Here is a 16,015-nt window from a genome sequence, read left to right as displayed (position 1 = left end):
GGTTGGAGAGGCACTCTGGAGACCTGCAATAAAAGACTACGGTCACACTTTACTTTGAGCTCACAGTGTTCAGTCTGACTCTTTCTCCATACATAACAACTATTCTCTGGCATTGAATGAAGTGAGCTCGATACTGATTGATACTGGCGCAGATACGATGGGCCGAAATGGCCTCCTTCCATGCTATAAATTTCTATGATTGCATAAGAACATAAGAATTAGGAGCAGGAGTAGGCCATACGGCCCCTCGAGCCTGCTCCGCCATTTAATCGATCATGGCTGATCCGATCATGGACGCAGATCCACGTCCCTTCCTCCTCCCCATAACCCCTTATTCCCTTATCAGTTAAGAAACTCTCTATCTCTCTCTTAAATTTATTCAATGTCCCAGCATCCACAGTTCTCTGAGGCAGCGAATTCCACAGATTTACAACCCTCAGAGGAGAAATTCCTCCTCATCTCAGTTTTAAATGGGCGGCCCCTTATTCTAAGATTATGCCCTTTCGTTCTCGTCTCCCCCATCAGTGGAAACAACCTCTCTGCAGGCACCTTCTATGGTGCAACGGAGCCTTTGCTGTGCAACTGTTACAGACATCCGAGTGATGGATCAGTTGAATCAAATGTATTCATTGACAGTAGCAAAATGGGTACAGAATCCACTCAAACCACATTAGCTCTGTGCACTTTAATTTAATATGATCTGCAAAGCCTCCGAACATTTGGTTAATGATATGCAAAGTAGCTAAGGTATAACTGTAACAGCACTTCCACCCCCATGATGGAGATTTCAGTCTGGTTTGTACTCCTCATCTGTCTTAATCACAAATAGATTTCTCTTTAACCCATTTCACATAACAGCTTTCCTCGCTGCCGCCTTTGCCAGTCTGCCATTTGTAACCAGGATCTGCTCTTGTTTTCCAGCGTATCTCCCTTCCAGATCCAAGAACTGGCATCTCAGCAATTCTCTATCTTGTCGTGGCCCCATTTTCCTTAATTGGTCCACTGAATATTATTTCTTCCCTGTAATACATTGACCTGCTTGTTGTATCCTTCCAGCTCCAAGAGCTCCTGCAGAACGTTAGAAAAGTACAGAATGTCTGCTATTTAACGAGCAGCACATGGCTGGTGTTCATGAAGCGAGGGTCTGATGAAGCAAGATGAGTTTGGGTTGCTGCTTTAAATTGTCAGTGGTTGCATGAATAGAAACAACAAAACGATAAATGTGTCACTCATAAAATGTAAATGAAACGGACGTATGGAGATTAAAATGTATCCTAACTTCTAAAGGTGGTGTTATCAAACTTTACTTAGATTTTTAAGATATATTTTAATATCCATTTTAATTGATCGCAATTTTTTTTTAACCAGACTTCAAAAGAATCAAATGCATTAAAAAGAATTGCTGTCCTGATGATTTCTGCTGTGTGAACAGGAATACGTTTTTCAGATTATGTTGTGCCCAAAGTGCAAGAAGAGAACATGACTGAACTGGCTTGGCCTTTAAATAACACTTGAGTTTTAAATTGCATTTTGTTCTTCAAAAATGTAAGATTTTTGGATTTAGCGACGGACACATTGGGATAGAAATTGGTTAGCATTGTGCCCATGTTTCGGGCACAAAACGGGTGCAAAGCTCACCAATTTAGCAGTGGGACAGCCTGTTTTGAATCTGCATGGGTGTTGGTCCGACCGCTAAATTCGTGAGGCAACACCTCAAACAGGCAGCTTAAATATGTAAATTAGGGGTCTAACACTTGCTGAAAAGACCCCAGCATGAAATTTGTCGGCAATGAGCAGGGGACAGCTTACCTTCCTCAGGCGTACTCAGGCCTACCTTCCTCAGGGGTCCTCAGGCCTAACTTGCTCAGGTGTCCACAGGCCCAACTTCCTCAGGGATCCTCAGGTGTACCTTCCTCAGGGGTCCTCAGGCCGACCTTCCTCAGGCATACGTTCCTCAGACATCCTCAGGCCGACCTTCCTCAGGCATCCTCAGGCACCCTCAGGCCCACTGTTATATATGTAAACTTGCATTTACTATGTACAGCCACCAGACAGCTCATCCCCTGGAATCCCAAGGGATCCCATAATCCCTTGGGAGCACAGGTATTTAAGGAGGCTTCACAGGTTGGAGAGGCACTCTGGAGACCTGCAATAAAAGACTAAGGTCACACTTTAGTTTGAGCTCACAGTGTTCAGTCTGACTCTTTCTCCATACACAACAACTGGCGATGAGGTACAGATAGCGAGCCCAAAGATGCAGAGAACAGTGGGCATCCTGGAGAAATTCTCGGAGGCAGATGATTGGGAAACTTTTGTGGAGCAACTCGCCCAATACTTTGTGGCCAAAGAGCTGGATGGGGAAGAGAGCGCTACCAATCGAAGGGCGATCCTCCTCACCGTCTGTGGGGCACCCAACGTATGGCCTCATGAAGAATCTGCTCACTCCAACGAAACCCACGGAGAAATCATACGACGATTTTTGCACACTGGTCTGAGAGCATTTGAACCTGAAGGAAAGCGCTCTGATGGCGAGGTACCAGTTCTACACCTTCAAATGGTCTGAAGGCCAGGAAGCGGCGAGTTATGTCGCCGAGCTAAGACACCTTGCAGGACATTGCGAATTTGAAGGACATTTGAAGCACATGCTCAGAGACTTTTTCATACTTGGCATTGGCCACGAAACCATACTTTGCAAACTTTTGACTGTAGAGACCTCAACCTTGAGTAAGGCCATAGCGATAGCCCAGGCGTTCATTGCCACCGTGACAATATGAAGCAAATCTCTCAGCACACAAGTGCTGCTACAAGTACTGTGAACAAATTGATGTTGTTTTCGAATCGTAACATACAGGTCAGCTCACACATACCTGCAGCTACACGTCCGCAGATGTCTCAGAGTCCACCATCAAGGGTGATGAATGCAAGGCCATTAACACCTTGTTGGTGCTGCGGGGGTGATCATCATTTCCATTCATGCTGATTCAAAGAGTACGTTTGCAAGGGTTGTGGAACAATGGGTCATGTCCAATGAGTGTGTAGGCGAGCTGCAAACCACCATGTTGCAGAGGAGGACAGATCCACGGAGGATCACGATGAACCAGAGCCTCAGATCGAGGAAGCAGATGTACATGGGGTGCACACATTCACCATGAATTGTCCCCCGATAATGCTGAATGTTGAAGTAAATGGACTCCCGGTGTAAATGGAGCTGGACAGAGCATGAACCATTCCATCATGGGCAAAAAGACTTTCGAAATATTGTGTTGCAACAAGACTTCAAGGCCAGTCTTAACTCCAGTTTACATGAGACTAAGAACTTACACAAAATAACTGATTCCTGTAATCGGCAGTGCTACCGTAAAGGTCTCCTACGATGGAGCGGTGCACAAGCTACCACTCTGGGTGGTACCGGGCAATGGTTCCACGCTGCTCGGCAGGAGCTGGCGGGAAAAGATACGCTGGAACTGGGACAACATCCGAGCGCTATCGCCCACTGATGACACTTCGTGTGGCCAAGTCTTAAACAAATTTCCTTCGCTGTTTGAACCAGGCATCGGGAAATTCCAAGGAGCAAAAGTGCAGATCCATCTAATTCTGGGGGCACGACCCATCCATCACAAGGCGAGAGCAGTACCGTACATGATGAGAGAAAGGGTAGAGATCGAGCTCGACCGGCTGCAAGGAGAGGGCATCATTTCCCCAATTGAGTTCAACGAGTGGGCGAGTCCTATCATCGCAGTCCTCAAGGGAGACGGCACTATCAGAATCTGTGCCGATTAGAAAGTAACTATCAATCGTTTCTACCTGCAGGACCCACTACCCACTACCAAAGACCGACAACCTCTTTGCAACGCTGGCGGGAGGAGAGACATTCACGAAGCTGGATCTGACTTCAGCCTACATGACGCAGGAACTGGAGGAATCATCGAAGGCCCTCACCTGCATCAACACGCACAAAGGTCTTTTTGTTTATAACTGATGCCCGTTTGGAATCCGATCGGCGGTGGCGATAATCCAGAGAAACATGGAAAGCTTACTGAAGTCAGTCCCGCACACCATGGTCTTCCAGGATGACATCTTGGTCACAGGTCGGAACATAGTCAAGCATCTGCAGACCTGGAGGAGGTTCTTAGTCGACTCAACCACCTGGGGCTCAGGTTAAAACGCTCGAAGTGCGTTTTCCTGGTGCCTGAAGTGGAGTTCCTGGGAAGGAGGATTGTGGCGGACGGCATCAGGCCCACCAACGCGAAGATGGAGGCAATCGAGAACACACCGAGGCCACAGAACATGACAGAGCTGCGGTTGGTTCCAGTACTCCTGAACTACTTTGGTAACTTCTTACCGGGTCTTAGCACACTGTTAGAACCACTGCATGTTTTACTACGAAAAGGGGATGAATGGGTTTGGGGCAAAAGCCAAGAAAGTGCCTTTGTAAAAGTGAGAAAATTGTTATGCTCAAACAAATTGCTTGTGTTGTATGATCCATGTAAGCGTTTGGTACTAGCATGTGATGTGTTGTCATATGGCGTCGGTGTGTATTGCAACAAGCTAATGATTTTGGGAAACTGCAACCGGTTGCTTCTGCATCCAGGAGTCTGTCTAAGGTGAGAGTCAACAGCATGATTGAGAAAGAAGCATTAGCGTGTGTCTATGGGGTAAAGAGGGGAGCAGCATGTTTCAGGTCAATCTTTCAAATGAACTCATTCACCGGAAACACTTGGACCAAATCAAACTCAGATTCACGGACTATCCTGATCAACCCACATTGGACCCTAACTTTTTTGATTCCCCAACATACACACCAGTGGCAACCGGCACCACGGTTGACCACGAAGCAGAACCCATCATCCACAGCAGCCCAGCAGGGCCCAACACACTAGGCAGCCCAGCAAGGCCAGCTGCACAGCAGGCCAGCGAGGGCCCAACAAATGATTCAACAACACCAGCTTTTACACCGAAATGATCAACGAGGGCAAGAAGGGCCCCAGATCGACTCACATTACAAATAGTTACGCTATTGACTTTGGGGGGGAGTGTTGTTATATATGTATATTTATATTTACTCTGTACAGCCACCAGAGGACTCATCCCCTGGACTTCCAAGGGATTCCATATTCCCTTGGCAGCACAGGTATTTAAGGAGGCTTCACAGGTTGGAGAGGCACTCTGGAGACCTGCAATAAAAGACTAAAGTCACACTTTACCTTGAGCTCACAGTGTTCAGTCTGACACTTTCTCCATATATAACACCTACCTTCCTCAGGGGTCCTCAGGCTTATCTTCCTCAGGCATCTTCAGGCCTACCTTCCTCAAGGGCCCTCAGGCCTACCTTCCTCAGGGTCCTCCACAGCCGCCAACCAAAGGGAAGTGAAAATTATTTTTTTTTTTAATCATTTCTACAGGAGTCACAACCACGGTAGTCGGCCTGACATTGGTCTCTTCGCTTGTGTGAGCTGGCTGTGAAGGTACATCCAGTGTGGGCGGCTCTCGTCGAGTATACTGCTGATGGAAGTCGATCCTTGGGCATCTCGGTTTGCAAAGCATCTGAAAACAGGCCCAAGCCAAAATCTAGCCTGTTGATTAGTAGCATAAAAAAGTGTCTCACTATACTTGCAAGGAAAATAATTCATCACCGATGAACAAGAGCTAATTTTAACTTGGAGCAGGAATCAGATGTGCGGACGACCAAAGAGCAGGTGAACCTGAGTGTGAGGACCGGGAGCTTTTCACGCACGAGCTTGAGGAGCAGAAACCGACACTGGCATCCACTTGAAGCCAGTGGGAATTATGTCATTACTGCTGAGCGGGAGCCGAAACTGATTGGGGCGGGAGGGGTCATGTGGCCTGTGGAAACAACACGCTTAGTACGGTGTAACATAAGAACATAAGAAATAGGAGCAGGACTAGCCCATTTGGTCCCTCGAGCCTGATCCGCCATTCAATAAGGTCATGGCTGATCTGATCATGGACTCAACTCCACTTCCATGCCCGCTCCCCATAACCCATGACTCCCTTATCGCTCAAAGATCTGTCTATCTCCGCCTTAGATATATTCAATGACCCAGCCTCCACAGCTCTCTGGGGTAGAGAAATTCCAAGGATTCACGACTCTCTGAGAGAAGAAATTCCTCCTCCTTTCCATTTTAAATGGACAACCCCTTATTCTGAAACTATGCTCCCTCGTTCTTGATTTCCCTACGAGGGGAAACATCCTCTCTGCATCTACCCTGTCAGGCCCCCTCAGAATCTTATACGTTTCACTAAGATCACCTCTCGTTCTTTTAAACTCAATGAGTACAGGCCCAACCTGCTCAACCTTTCTTCATAAGACAACCCCTTCATCTCAGGAATCAACCTAGTGAACCTTCTCTGAACAGCTTACAGTGCAACTATATCCCTCCTTAAACACTGTACACAGTACTCCAGGTGTGGTCTCATCAATGCCCTGTACAGGTGTAGGGGAAGGGGAAGGCTGGGGCAGGGGAGGCCCAAGGTATCCTGTGGGGCCAGTACGCCTGCTTCTCCTGCCCCACTTACCTGGACCTGCTGTGGCCTGGACCCTGTCTGTCTCCAGCTTTTGCTGGTGGGCTGGAGATTGTGCAGGCCTTTGTCAGGCCCCCGGTTTGCATCCTGACGATTTCAATGGGACACAACATTGCCATTCAAATAAGGCCCCCGCTCCTCTGCGGCAGGCGGCCTTCCCGTCCCTGAAGTAAAGATGGCAGGTGGCTGGAACACATTGGGAACACGATGTCAGCCACCCAATGTCATTTTACTCCTAGTGGGAATGGTGTGAGCGGGGAAGAGTTAAAATCGGCCCTGCAGAATCATATGGCTAGATCCATTGCAAGAAGCAATACCTACATTCAAAAAGTAACCCATTACAAACTTTTTCATTGGAGCTACACCTGATATTTCAGTGGTTAGCATTTTCCCAATTGATCGGCGAGTTGATTGCGAGTCAATGTGATAGCTGTTGCCCTCTGTCTGAGCTGAATAGCTGTGTTGTGTAGTGTGAGCGATTGTGTAGCTTGAGTCCATGGAGGTTATTCGGTGAGCTGCCACTCCCAGCAGGCAGCAGCACTCACAAGCAATGGATCTTGTGAAATCGCAGATAGGCAGCCCATAATATAATATAATCGCAGGCTTCCACGTGTTTTCCTGAGGTGCGAGTCTCGTTTGCTCGCCAGGAGTGGTGGGTTGCAGGGGCGTCCCTTGATGCTTATTAATTACTGGTTAGGTCACATGATCTTTGCAGCATGACAATTGCAGGAAAAATGCAGGGAGCAGCGCCAGCCTTTTTTATACATGGCCTTTTTTGATCTTACAAAGGCCTTTGACACTGTCGACCGTGAGGGCTTATGGAGCATCCTCCTCTGTTTTGGGTGCCCCCAAAAGTTTGTGAACATCCTTCGCCTACTCCACGACAAAATACAGGCCGTGATCTTTACCAGCGGATCCGTTACAGACCCATTCCATGTCCGAACTGGGGTCGAACAGGGCTACGTCATTGCTCCAACCCTCTTCTCAAGCTTCCTCGTTGTCATGCTCCACCTCACAGTCAACAAGCTCGCCGCTGGAGTGGAACTAAACTACAGAACTAGTGGGAAGCTGTTTAACCTTCGCCGCTTCCAGGCCAGGTCCAAGATCACTCCAACCTCTGTCGTTGAACTGCAGTATGTGGACGACGCCTGCGTCTGCGCATATTCTGAGGCTGAACTTCAGGTCACATTGCCCTGGCCTGTAAGGGACTGGGCTTGCTTACAGGAGCTACTGTGAACTGCTGACAGAGCGTAAGGCTCCATTAAAACCTCAAATTACAACATAGTATGTACAGCACAGAAACAGGCCATTCAGCCCATCAGCTCCACGCCAGTGTTCAGGCTCCACACGAGTCTCCTCCCACCCGACTTCGTCTCACCCTCTCAACATATCTCTCTATTCCTTTCACCCTCATGTATCTAGGTTCCCCTTAAATGCGTCTATGCTATTCACCCAAACTATTCCTTGTAATAACGATTTCCACATTCTAACCTCTGTCGGGATAAAGAAGTTTCTCCTTGTTTCCTTATTGGAGTTAGAAATGATTGTTTTACATTCGCGGCCCCCGAGTTTTGGATCCCTCCACAAGTGGAAATATCTTCTCCTATCGAACCCCTTCATAATTTGAAAGACTTCTATTAGGTCACCCACCTCTCAGTCTACTCTTTCCCAGAGTGAGGAGCCCAGCCTGCTCAGTCCTTCAGTTGTATCCCAAGGTCACGATGTTTCCTCACCTACAGTGTTAAAATAAAAGTGTTGTTTTCTGGCAAAGTGGGGCTTGAGAACAGAATCATTGTCTCTCGCTGGGAACACGAATCGCTGGCCACTCGTGAAAAGCTGTAAGTGAAATTAATCGCCTCTGTTGTAGCCAGACAGAATGCCAACGTTATTTCATTAAACAAAATTCTGGGGCAGCACGCTGGTGTGGTTATTCCGCCGCCATTGTGTTACTTTGATCAAAGCACTCAGGGAGCACAATCCCTCGGAAATTTAACGATACGGATTTATGCCTTTGCTCAGTTTCATAAGGAGCTTTATTCCAGCCTGTCTCAAATACTGCTACTGAAATAAATCCGATGTGCTTTGGATTAGTCAAACAAAATAGACAAGCCTTTTCAAACCAGTTTATCACTTCCATATGTGATTGGAGTTAAAAAAAAAGCCCAGGTCCCAGTGCTCGATTGAGCTGGGCATCCAATTGTTCAAACAAGTCGCGACATTTGACCTTTGCAGCACAGAATGAATCAAAGGGGTCAAATTGGGCTGGCAATATAATAAGGACAGATAATGCCGACTGCCGGTAGATGTCATCAGCTCATTCACTGGATGCTATAGGCTGCAAGTTAGTGATGGTGAGGTTATTGAACGAATGCACAACAGTTTCGGACCAATGTATCCTTTGGGTATTTTAACAGACAAATGAATCAATTTATAATAAAGTGGTTATTGCATCTGTTAACATAGCAGTGTGAAAACTTTGATACCGGCCTGCTAATCATTTATACAGCACCACAGTCAGCAACAACCTAATAATGAACAGATAATCTGTTTTTAGTGATGTTGGTTGAGGGATAAATATTGGCCAGGACAACAAGGAAAACAGGTGATGTCGAAGGGAAGTCCTTGATAGCCTTGGTTTCTGGATGGAGAAGCCTTAATGCATAGTATGACAACAACAACAACAACTTGCATTTATATAGCGTCTTTGACATAGTACAACGCCCCAAGGTACTTCACAGGAGCGTTATCAAACAAAATCTGGCACCGAGCCACATAAGGAGATATTAGGACAGCTGACCGAAAACTTAGTCAACGAGGTAGAATTTAAGGAACGTCTTAAAGGAGGAAAGAGCGGTCGAGATGTTTAGGGAGGGAATTCCAGAGCTTCGGGCCTTGGCAACAGAAGGCACGGCCACCAATGGTGGGGCGAAGGAAATGGGGAATGCACAAGAGGCCAGAATTGGAGGAACGCAGAGAGCTCGGAGGGTTGTCGGGCTGGAGGAGGTTACTGGATAAGGAGAGGTGAGGCCATGGAGAGAATTGAACATGAGGATGAGAATTTTAAAAATCAAGACGTTGCTGGACTGGGAGCCAATGTAGGCCAATGAGCAGAGGGGTGATGGGTGATTGGGACTTAGTGCGAGTTAGGACACAGGCAGCAGAGTTTTAAATGAGCTAAAGTTTATGGAGAGCAGAAGGTGGGAGGCTGGCCAGCAGAGTGTTGGATTAGTCAAGTCCAAAGTTAATAAAGACATGGATGAAGATTTCAGTAGGCAATGAGCTGAGGCAGGGATGGAGATGAATGATATTTTACAGGTGGAAGTAGGCGGTCTTGCTCATGGAGAGGATATGGTCTCAGAAGTTCAGCTCTGGGTCAAATTGGATGGCAAGGTTGTAAACGGTCTGGTTTAACCTCAGACAATGGTCAGGAAGGGGGAATGGTGCATCGGGAATGGAGTTTGTGGTGGGGGCCAAAGACAGTGGCTTCGGTCTTCCCAATGTACAATTGGAGGAAATTTCTGCTCATTCAGTACTGGTTGTTGGACAAATAGTGTGACAAATCAAAGGCAGTAGAGGGGTCCAGAGATTTGGTTGTGAAGTAGATCTGGGTATCACCAGTGTACATGTGGAACCTGAAGTTTGTTAAGGAGCAGCATGTAAATGATAAGTAAAACAGTTGGGGTACTACAGAGGTAACAGTGTGGAAGCGGGAAGAGAAGCCATTGCTGGAGGGTCTTATGCAAGGTTTTGATACAACTCTACTAATCAATTATACAGCACCTTAATCAGGAAGAACGTCTTTCCTTATAAATAGTCTTTTTGCACTATCAAAAATTAAAACATCAGATTATTTGAACTAAGTGACTTTTGAATTAAGAATTAATCCTGTTAAATGTACATGGTAAAGAGGGAGATGCATCACGCATCCAGAGTTAATATTGCATGGGATTCACCTTGTGGCCTTGTGACCTTGTGATTTACGAGGTGATTTACACCTGCATCAACTATGCAAGGACTGTCACTCGAGATCTGGACTCTTCAAACACTTACAATGTGACACGCACTCCATCATCTATCGAGATGGATAGTTAGAAAAAAAAGAAAGACTTGTAGTTCTGTAGCGCCTTTCACAACCTCAGGATGTCCCAAAAATCCTTTATAGCCAATGAAGTACTTTTGACAATTGGTCACTTTTCTAATGTAGGAAGTGTGGCCTTCAATTTCTGCCCAGCAAGCTCCCACAAACCGCACTATATAAATCAACCTCATAGTTCCCCAACCCCTCACAGCCCACTTCTACCTCTTTCCCAAGATCCACAAACAGGACTGCCCCAGTAGACCCATTGTTTCAGCCTGTTCTTGCCCCACGGAACTGAATTCTTCCTATCTCGACTCTATTTTTTCTCCCCTTGTCCATTCTCTTCCTACCTACATCGGCGAATCTTCCAATGCCCTCCATCACTTTAAAAGTTTCCAGTTTCCTGACCCCAACCGTCTCCTTTTCACCATGGACATCCAATCCCTCTACACATCCATCCCCCACCAGGACGGCCTGAGGACGCTCTGCTTCTTCCTCGAGCAGAGGCCCAACCAGTCCCCATCCACCACCGCCCTCCTCTGCCTGGCTGAACTTGTTCTCACATTGAACAACATCTCCTTTAACTCCACTCACTTCCTCCAAATTAAAGGTGTTGCTATGGAACCTGCAAGGTTCCTAGCTATGACTGCCTTTTCGTGGGATGTGTGGAACATTCTTTGTTCCAGTCCTACTCGGGTCCTCTCCCTCACCTCTTTTACCGGTACATTGATGACTTTATCGGTGCCGTTTCCTGCTCGTGTCCTTAACTTGAAAATTTCATTCACTTTGCATCCAATTTCCACCCTTCCCTCGCCTTCACATGGTCCATCTCCGACTCTTCCCTTCCCTTCCTTGACTTCTCTGTCTCCATTTCTGGGGATAGGCAATCAACCAGTATCCACTATAAGCTCACTGACACCCACAGCTACCTGGACTACCCTTCCTCCCACCCCGCATCCATTCTCCCAGTTTCTCCATCTCTGTCGCATCTGCTCTGACAATGACGCCTTCCATACTAGTGCTTCCAATTGGTCTTCCTTTTTCCTCAGCCGAGGAATCCCCTCTGCCATGGTCGATATGGACCTCGACCGTGTCCGTTCTATTTCCTGCACTTTTGCTTTCACCCCTTCCTCTCCCTCTCAGAAGCACAACAGGGTTCCCCTTGTCCTCACCTTTCACCCTGTTCCCCTTGTCCTCACCTTTCACCCCACCAGCCTCCACATTCAACGTATCATCCTCTGCCATTTCTGCCACCTTCAGCATGAACCCACCTCCAAACGCATCTTCCCCTCCCCTCCCCTCTCAGCATTCTAAAGGGACCACTCACTCCGCGACACACTGCTCTACTCCGCAATCACCTCAGAAGCCCCTCCCCTACCCACGGCACCTTCCTGTGCAAGCACAGGAGATGCAACACCTGCCCTTTTACCTCCTCCTTTCCCACTGTCCAGGGCCCCAAACACTCCTTCCAGGTGAAACAGCGATTTACTTGTACTTCTTGCAATTTAGTATACTGTACTCGCTGCTCATGATGTGGTCTCCTCAATATGGAGAGACCAAATGCAGATTGGGTGACCACTTTGCAGAACATCTCTGTTCAGTCCGTAAGCGTGACCCTGAGCTTCCGGTTGCCTGTCACTTTAATTCCTCGCTTCACTCCCACTCTGACCTCTCCGTCCTCAGCCTCTTACACCATTCCAGTGAAGCTCAACGTAAGCTCAAGGAATAGCACCTCATCATTTGATTAGTCACTTTGGGCCCAAGTTTCGGGCCGCGCCTAGAACGGCGCAGCCCCGACCTGGACGCCCATTTTTCGCGCCACAAAGTGCGCCTAAAAAAAACTTCCAGATTCTCCGGCTCCCTGCAGGCCCTCTGGCCCTCGGCGCGGCGCAGCACGAGCTGTATGGGGCGGAGCTAGGTCCCTGAGCTGAAAACAGTGCCGGGACCTCTGCACATGCGCGCTACAGTGGGCACGCATGTGCAGTAGCTCCAGGCACCCAAACCTGTGGGAGGGGCCCGAAGCACGCAGCCCCTAGCCCTGGCTGAATGGCCTCACTGGGGCTGCGTGCATAAGGCTCATCCCACGCCCAGTTCCTGCTTCTTCCCAATCCGACTCGACTCCCGCTCCCCCGCCCCCGGACCGGACCCGACCGCGACACCGACCCGACTCCCGCTTCCCCCCCACCCCCGGACCGGACTGGACCAACCTCCCTCCCACCACCCCACCGACCCGACCCGTGCTCCCGACTCCCCCCCGCCCCTGGACCGGACCCGACCCAACCTGACCTCCCTCCCCCCGCCCCCGACACGAACAGACCCGAACCGACCTCCCTCCTCCCCACCCCCCTGACCCGACCTGTGCTCCAGACCGCCACCCCCCCACCCCCCCCCCGGACCAGCCCTGACCCGATCCGACCCGCGCTCCCCCCGACCCGACACGCGCTCCCGACTCTGGACCCGACCCGACCCAACGCCACCTAACTGTAAATCTGGTGCTGGTGACCTCCCCCCCCCGCCTTCTCCCCCACCCTTCTCCTTCCCAACCCCCTCTTTCCCCCCCTTCTCCTTTCCCCTTCTCCTTTCCCCTTCACCTTTCCCCTTCTCCTTTCCCCCCTTCTCCTCCTCCTCCTCCCCCCTTCCCTTTCTCCTCCTCTCCCCTTCCCCTTCTCCCCCCCTTCCCCTTCCCCTTCTCCCCCCTTCCCCTTCTTCCACCCCCTTCTCCCCCATTCTCTCCCCCCTCCCCCTTCTCCCCCTCCTTCCCCACCCCTCCCCCTCTGCCTCTCTCCCTCCCCTCCCCCTGCCCCCCCTCTCCCTCTACCCCCTCCTCCCCCTCCCCTCACTGTCAGAAATACAGACACTGATGGACAGAGAGTGAGAGACACACACAGACAGACAGACAGAGAGATAGAGACACACTGTGGGAGGGGCGGGGGGCATCCCAGCACGCTGTTGGAGAGCTCTCGGTGCTGCAGTCGGTAAGTAGACAATGTTTTATTTATTGACTTTTTTAAAAAATAATTATTTCTTATTAATTTTGATTGATTTATTGGTTGATTTATTGATGTTTTTATCATTTATTATTGATGGTGGCTCTTTATTTGTAAAACTGAAGTGTTTAATGTTTGTAAACTTCCCTTTAAACACTCCCCCCCCCATTCCCTACGCCTGATTTGTAACCTACGCCTGATTTTCTAAAGTGTAGACAAGGTTTTTTCGAACGTACAAAAATCTTCACTTACTCCATTCGAAGTTAGTTTGGAGTAAGTTTTCACTGCCGAAACTTTGAAAACAGGCGTAAGTGGCCGGACACGCCCCCTTTTGAAAAATAAATTCTGTTCCAAAGTGAAACTGTTCTAACTGACTCGAACTAGAGCAAACTAAATGTCGAGAATTTGAATTTCTAAGATACTCCGTTCTACACCAGTTGCTCCAAAAAATCAGGAGCAACTGAGGCCGAAACTTGGGCCGTTTATAGCCACCGAACTCAACATCGAGTTCCACATTTTCAGACCACAACCTCTGCCCCTATGTTTTCAGACCGCAGCTGTCGATGATTTTGCCATTATATTTACACCTCTGCTACCCCCATCTTTTGTTTCTTTACTTGTCCCATTAACATCTCCTTTTGCTTTGTACTGTCATAACTTTTGTTATTTAATCTCCTCTGCCTTCCACTCTACCACAAACCTTCCCTTTTGTTCTTTCCATCGCTCCCCCTCCCCCTGCCCCAGCACTTGCTTAAAATCTGTTATATCTCGAACTTTTTCCAATTCTGACCTGAAGCGTTAACTATGTTTCTCTCTCCACAGACGCTGCTGAGTAATTCCAGCATTTTTTTGTTTATATGTTATATTATACACTATAACAATCAAGTCTATTTTTCTTTCTCTCTCACCAGGCTCCACTCATATCTGTCTGATTGTAGCTGGAGCGTCTGGGCAATGGCTACCCTTTGCACTTCTGCCCTATCAACTCTGGAGTCTCCCAAGAATCCATCCATGACCCTCTCCTCTTCCTTATGAACATGTTGCTCATGGAAGCAGCGATTTACTTGTACTTCTTGCCATTTAGTATACTGTATTCGCTGCAAACGATGTGGTCTCCTCGACATTGGGGAGACCAAACGTTGTTTGGGTGACCACTTTGTGGAACATCTCTGTCATGTATCTTACATTATTATATATAACTGTATCCTAACATGCTATACATGACTGTAATAAGATATGACCTGTAACCACCAGCATACCTTACAACCGGGGGTGCCCTTGCAAGAGACAGGTATATAAGGACAGGTCTCAGGCAAGTGCAGCATTCCAGAGCTGTGAAATAAAAGGTGCAGGTCCAGAGTGACCTTGACTTCACTACATGCCTCGTGTGAATCTGTACTGAGGGGACAGGACTTTACAGTGGCGACGAGTTACGGGATTACAGAATCCACAGAATGGCAAACAATGGATCAGATGAAAAATACAATGCGGGAGACAATTGGGAGGACTTTATAGAAAGCCTCCAGCAAAGCTTTGTAACCAAAGACTGGTTAGGTGACGATACGGCAGACAAGAGAAGAGCCCATCTCTTGACCAGCTGTGGCTCGAAAACATACGCTTTAATGAAGGATCTGTTGGCACCTGAGAAACCAGCAAGCAAGTCGTTTGAAGAATTGAGCACACTGGTAAGAGACCACCTGAAGCCAGCGAGCAGCCTACACATGGCCAGACACAGGTTCTACAACTACAGATGCTGTGTGAGCCAGAGCATACCCGACTTCGTGGCGGAACTTCAGAGGTTGGCTAGTTTATGTGAGTTCTCCAATGAACTGAGGAGAGAAATGCTGAGGGACTTTTTCATTGAAGGAATAGGCTACGCAGGCATATTCAGAAAGCTCATAGAGACCAAGAACCTGACCTTAGAGGCAGCAGCACTGGTTGCACAGACATTCTTTGTAGGGGAAGAAGAAACGAGGTTGATTTACAATGCAGGTATGGCAACTAACGAAATAATGGAATAAGGAGTTCACAGCATTAGAAAAGCTGCTACCCCCACACACAGACAAAACCGGCAGAACAGGCTTTCGACAGCAAGCAGTGGCAATAGAAGCCATCAAGGGCCACAGGAACGGCCGTTCACACCTCATCAACCCACAATGCGAGCAATCAACTACAAACTGAGAGAAGCTCAAGAGAGATCAGCCAGACGCAGCTCATTCTTTGCAAGCAGTCTGTGCTGGAGGTGTGGGGGTGGGCAATCGTCAAGGGAATGTCGATTTCAGCAGGCTGTTTGCAGAAACTGTGAATATACAAGGCATTTGGCTTGCATGTGCAAAAAAACGGCAGCTTGGCTGGTATACGAATTGGATGGGTCAGAAAGCAGAAAGTTGGAGCAGAAGAAGGTGGG

The sequence above is a fragment of the Pristiophorus japonicus genome, chromosome 11 (assembly GCF_044704955.1).
Source record: "Pristiophorus japonicus isolate sPriJap1 chromosome 11, sPriJap1.hap1, whole genome shotgun sequence".
Lineage (NCBI taxonomy): Eukaryota > Metazoa > Chordata > Chondrichthyes > Pristiophoridae > Pristiophorus > Pristiophorus japonicus.
Note: the sequence above shows the minus strand (reverse complement) of the source record.